Here is a 6,390-nt window from a genome sequence, read left to right as displayed (position 1 = left end):
TGGGTAATAATTACACAAAAAAATAAGCACAGTAATACACTGTACAGACAGTGGAATTGCCTTCTCTGCTGAATAAAGAATAGCTTCTGCCCAACATATTTTCAGTCCAACTCCCATATATGTCATTTATCAAACACAATATTACAGTCTCATGAGTTCAGAAATTATGCACAACAGTTTTCAACCATGGATCATCACTTTCACCCATTGATCTCAAGGCATTTCAAAGAGAATCAGTATTCTTTTCCCCACTTACTCGAGCACTCAGACTTTAGAATGCTGAATTTATGTTAGGACTTAAACGTCACTATGACCCGACACACTGATTAAATTTAGAGGAACAGAATCTGTATCTTATTATCTACAACTGTAACATTTGCATAGAGAAATGATGTTTAAGATTCAATTAGAACTACCAGTACTGTCAGAAAGAAAAGGCTGACCTGTCTAAATAGAAATAATGTGCTTACTAAAGAATATAAGCAGTAAGAAAGATATTTTCTTTAATGCTGTGAATGATTTTATGAAAAGTGAAGAAAGAGTAGCTATGGAAATTGGGAGAAATAAGTTAAATGGATACATTACAGCAAAGGGAAAAAAAATAGTGTAGTCACAGAAGCTGCATGCAGAAAGGAGGACACTGATCCAAAAATAATTATACTTGGAAATAGGATAAAGGCGATAAAAATAGCTGCCATTAGACTGTTATTTTTCCTCTAGTTGTCCTATAACATAATGTTTTTTGTCCACTGCCTAAACTATTTGGTCTCTTTATATATATCTACCTGGGGCACTGTATACATACCTTGAAGTATTTAAAAGATGTGTGGATCTGGTGCTTAGGGACATAGTTAAATGCTGGACTTGGCAGTCTTGGGTTAATTGTTGAGCTTGATGATTTAAAGGTCTTTTCCAAACTAGAAGATTCTATATCACATGCATTTGCACATATATGAAAAGATGGCAGAGCTAATTAAGTTTATATATTTTTATGGATATGCATAAAAATATTTCCTACTATATACAAAGCTGGCAAAACAGTGGAGAAATTGGAAACCTTTTAGGTGAACCAAATAGAAACTTATAGATGGATTTAATTTTAAGTTGATGGGTTATTTCACTGTTATCAAGTTTGAATGAAGCTATGTAAAGGAAAATTACCAATGATGAAGTAGAAAGGAATAGCATGATTATAATCATGCTAAACTATAGGCTCACTTGATTAGAAAATACAAATACATAGGCTGTGTATGGCACAGCTACTCCCTATACAAATTGCCCTGTGGATAAAAGCAGATGTGGGTTTTGTATTGTTCTTGCAAGCAAACATATCCATTATATTTGTCTTATGGTGTGTAATGTAATGGAACTGCTGACAGACTTTTCCTTCTCCAAAGTTCAAAGAAGAGTAGCAATCCAGCTTTTCAGTCACTGTGTAACTGAGGTCTAGAGTGTTTCTGTGTAGAATTCGCTTTCAGCTCTTCATGATGTTCACCAAAGAATTGTATATTACATCTCTCTTTCTCCATACATAAGAATCAATATTCAGGATCAGATTTCATAATCCTTATCCATGTTTCTGATGATTACAATACATGTCCTGATGATTACAATAGAAGATAGAAGAGTTCACTAAGTAATATGAACAGGGCTGGAATATTTGCCAGGAATGTCATCTGTGTATGAAGAACTATCAAAAAATTGGTTCAACCCAGCTCTTGATGCTGTGTTTATTTATGTATCTTTCTATTTCAAGACTGAAAGGAACAATTTTTTCATTAAGATAGAAGTGTTAGCAACTTGAGAAGCCTCTTAATATTCTATCTATTACAATAAAATTATTCTAGAATATATTTCTTATGTTTTCACCACATATCATGTCAAAGAACATCTGGCAAGTATCTGAAGCAAACATTTTCTCTATTTCCTCTCTTCCTCTGTGTCTGTCATTTTACCCTCTCTCTTACTAGTAAAAGCTATAAATATCTAGAAAACACTTACTGAAACAAAGTTATTGTTTCAATATTTTATAACTACTGACAATTTACCGATTCCAAGGTTCTTACCCAAGAAGTGTGATTTTTACCCACTGTAAAAAAACAGTGGTAAATAATAGAATATACAGGTCCATAAATATATGAAAAAAATCTACAATACATGACAATCTTGAATGCTGTGGTAGAAAAAGCACAAATGATTCAAAATTCATAGAATCATAGAATCAGCCAGGTTGGAAGAGACCTCCAAGATCATCCAGTCCAACCTAGCACCCAGCCCTAGCCAATCAACCAGACCATGGCACTAAGTGCCCCATCCAGGCTTTTCTTGAAGACCTCCAGGGACAGTGACTCCATCACCTCCCTGGGCAGCCCATTCCAATGTCAATCACTCTCTCCATCAAGAACTTCCTCCTAACATCCAGCCTGTACTTCCCCCGGCACAACTTGAGACTGTGTCCCCTTGTTCTGTTGCTGGTTGCCTGGCAGAAGAGACCAATCCCACCTGGCTACAACCTCCCCTCAGGTAGTTGCAGACAGCAATGAGGTCACCCCTGCGCCTCCTCCTCTCCAGGCTAAACAACCCCAGCTCCTGAAGAACTATGAGACTGTTGGAACAGCAAATGGGGTTGAACTATGTACTGGACAGAAATGCATAAGGACAAAGGCACCTTTAACTAGAGTGCTCTCTCAGTTCTGAGAGCTGCTCTGTCCCGTGCCAGGCTCCCTGTGTTGCAAGGTACCAATAAGGCAATCTGTGAACAGATGACTCATCCACACTCCCTGTGATCAGTGGCAGGTTGGGGTGAGCAGCAAAGGTAGCAATATGTGAATACGTTCTCTGAAGATTTTTGAAAGCAGAGGAAATACACTGAAAGGAATAAAAAATAAAAACACTGTCCTGTGAGAGATAGATGACCATGAAAGAATAACAAACTGACATGCATCTCATTTGCACAGAACTTTACTGGGAAATAAAATAAAAATTATAATAATAATTAATAAAAAGGGCAAACAAAACTTTGAAAACCAGCTATTTCTTCCCACAAAGTAAGGATACTTTCAAGAAGACATTTTCCTTATGCTCCTTCAATTAATTTAGCAATCACATCCACATCATAAAAGATTGGGTTCTTTTTTTAATCTAGTATGTAAATGCCAAAGAAAAAGAAATGAAGGGGGAAACACACATACATCTGCCAGGGGCTAGATAGTTAGCATGTGTCAGATTAACTGCAAATACCAGAGACTTAACTGCAGTTCTGCCATATTTTAACTTGCTAGTTGCCACAGACACTTCAGTCAGAATGTCTATTTTAATTTGAAAATTCCTCAGTATCAGGGAAAAAAACCCCACACTTCTCAATAAGTTTTCAGTTGTTGCAAAACTTGCCTGATTTTGGCAAGAGGAGTCCTAAATGAATCAGAAATACCATTTTTCATCACAGTGCAAATGACATCCTACAAGGTGATAAAATTAGCAGCTGGAAAGTAAAATCTTGCAACCATGCTTCTCAATTTGCTGTTCACATTTTCAAGCTGTTGTCCAGTTCATGCCACTTCCTCAACAAATTTTGAAATTGCTTCTTTGCTTAAGTGCCCAAAGCATATGTTGTTGACAAGCCTTTTAGAAGATAAACATTTCCATTATTCTTAAGAGAACTTCGTCTCCCAAGAAACTTCTGATCTCCATGATCATTATGCCTTTACACAACTTGTGCAGATCACTTACAAAATTATTATATAACAATAATTTTCTCACCAGTATAACAACAGAGCAAAGCTCAGTGCTGTGCAGCAGTAAGAAAGCTAGCTCAGGTCCTGGGAAGGGAATAGCTGTGTGGCACAGAATTCCATGCTAATTTACTTTCTTCCTCCTGTAAATTATCCCTTTCAGCAGAGCAAACTGGTATGGATTGGTGTACAATGCACTCCTCGCAGTAGCAATACTAAGCCTGGATAATCAAACATGTTGCTGCTTGACTGCACTTAACTGTTGGCTGGGATCCAACACAACTGTCCTGTTTGAGGACAAGTGTCGTGATCTATGCTTCTATTTTGGATGCAAATACTGAATTGTTTATTTGTCCAAATCATGCCTTAGGTGAAAAGGATAAACAGGGCACAGTGAACATTTACATTCATACAGCATTTCTCTTCCCTGTTTTCTTTGTTTTATCCACAAAACACCTATTCTTCATTTTAAATAAGTTATGAGATAGTCTTCCATGAATGGGCATATAATCTAAACCAATTTTTTTAGACCCTGTGCTTGCATAGATGCTTTATTTATAAGACCATCTCAGACGTTCCAGAATAGCTGCTGTGCTGTAGGTCCAAAAAGTAAATGTATTAATCTCCCCTAGTTTCCAGGGGAAAAAGAAACCACAAATATTCCACTTCTCTGACTCACATTCTAGGCTGCTCTTAGAGAATGACACAGACTGTTTGTCTTTTTTTCCACAATAGGAGTCTAATTTGGAGCAGGGTGCTACTGAACAAAAGGCATTTGTAAATTATATGGTTAACAGCAAATGTGTTGTCTAATTTACAACAAGACAAAGTGAAGGAAATAAGGAGTGGTTGGTGGCCCAGTGTAACACTGGGCTTTTAATACCCAGGAGATACTTATTAGAAGAAGCTACTAAAATAAACCTTTCGAAAGAAGACAAATTGGATCTGTGCAGTTAAGCTGGGGAACAGTGATTGGACAAGACGTGCTTCATTTGAAAAAGTTTACTCCTCTCTTCCACATTTTGTGAATGAAATAGAACACTTCTGCTAATATTTTGCCAAGACTTTTTTCTTTTATTCAAAAATGGAAAGGGACATTATTCTAAAAGGAGATATAAGGTAAACCACAGAAACACAGATATCTTAGCAGTGAATAAAGTTATCCAATGGAGCCAGAAAAAGACAAAAAAACCCTCAACACTTTAAAATGTGTTTACATATTTAGCATTAATAGAAGGATATTTTTAAAAATGGGTATTAGTAGTGTTTATACGCTAAAAGAAGTTTTAATGTTTTGAGAAGAGTGATGCACACAAAAGCCTCAAACATCTCAGTTAAGATCAAACATACCTGTCAAGTGGGGTAAAGTTTCAAAGGTGTACATTTTAAATCAGGACCAGATAGAAGAATATAAACCCCCAGAAGGTTATGATTTGATGATTTACCTTTTCTGGTTCTTCCTTTTTTACCTAGTAGTTCATACGAGCCTTTGATGTTTCATAGCTATGATGTTATTGCCTGTAAATAAATAAATGCAAATAAATGGTTCCAGGTACCAACAAAAATATTGAGCTATACTACCTTATGATGAATTCACAAAAATTACATCTTTGGTGTATTAATAGAGCACCAAAACTTCTCAGGAGCTTGGGTGTACAACTGTTCAAAGTCAAAGACACTCTTTTGCTTGTGTGCATTTAGCCCACCTATGCAGATTATATGACACTACTGCTCATGACAACAGGGAAAGGAACTCATTAGCACAGGACATTCTGTATTTTCAAACACATTCTTATATTCTCTTGGTTTCACAGAACTGCAATCTCTTTTAAACACAAACTTTGAGCATAGAACCTCAATGCTGGACTTCATCTAGACTAACTACTGAATATATACATGGTTCTCCATCTATTGCTTGATAATTAACTATATTTCCTTAGACGTTGCCAACACAAATGTGGTTTATGCAATATAAACAATTAATTTGCTGTGGGCTAGTTATTTTCATAGAATATCAGGTTGCAATGGACTGCAAGGATCATCCAGTCCAATCAGAGCAAGAACATAGTTTAAATGAGATGGCTCAACACCCTGTCAAGCTGGGCCTTGAAACTAATGTAGGGTATTTGTTCCTCTGTATTACCATAACAAAAGAAATTGCTTTAGTTACAATGTAGCTACATCATTCATTGGCTTTATAAGAAGTAATAAAGTCACTGAAAAAGCTAGAGCAGCCTGAATTTACTTTCCTTTAGGGCAGACTACATTAACACACTTACTGAAGGAGAGGACAGTAATGATCAAGTCAGTACTTATCAGGACAAAATTAGTAATGCTACACAATCCCAGTGGTTTGAAAGTAAAGAGCTCCAATTCTAACAAAAGTCCCAGTAATACTCTGGTTTAAAGTCTGAGTGAAATCTGTGCATGTAACCATCCAAAACAGATTAGAATTAAATAAAAATAAAAATAAAAAATCCCCAAAGCCCAAAGTAGGGACTTTTACTGCTCAGTGTTCATATACCAGGATGTTTAGGCATTCGAGCCCTCTGTACATTTCTGAAGGATTCATCATGGGGAAATCTGCTGAGAGGTGAAAAAACCCAGTAAACTGGAAACTGTTGGATTTTTGTGGTTGGCCTTTCCCCCCCCCCTCAAA

The sequence above is a fragment of the Pogoniulus pusillus genome, chromosome 22 (genome assembly GCF_015220805.1).
Source record: "Pogoniulus pusillus isolate bPogPus1 chromosome 22, bPogPus1.pri, whole genome shotgun sequence".
In the NCBI taxonomy this organism is placed as follows: domain Eukaryota; kingdom Metazoa; phylum Chordata; class Aves; order Piciformes; family Lybiidae; genus Pogoniulus; species Pogoniulus pusillus.
The sequence above is the reverse complement of the archived record's forward strand: the minus strand, read 5'-3'. Positions refer to the sequence as shown.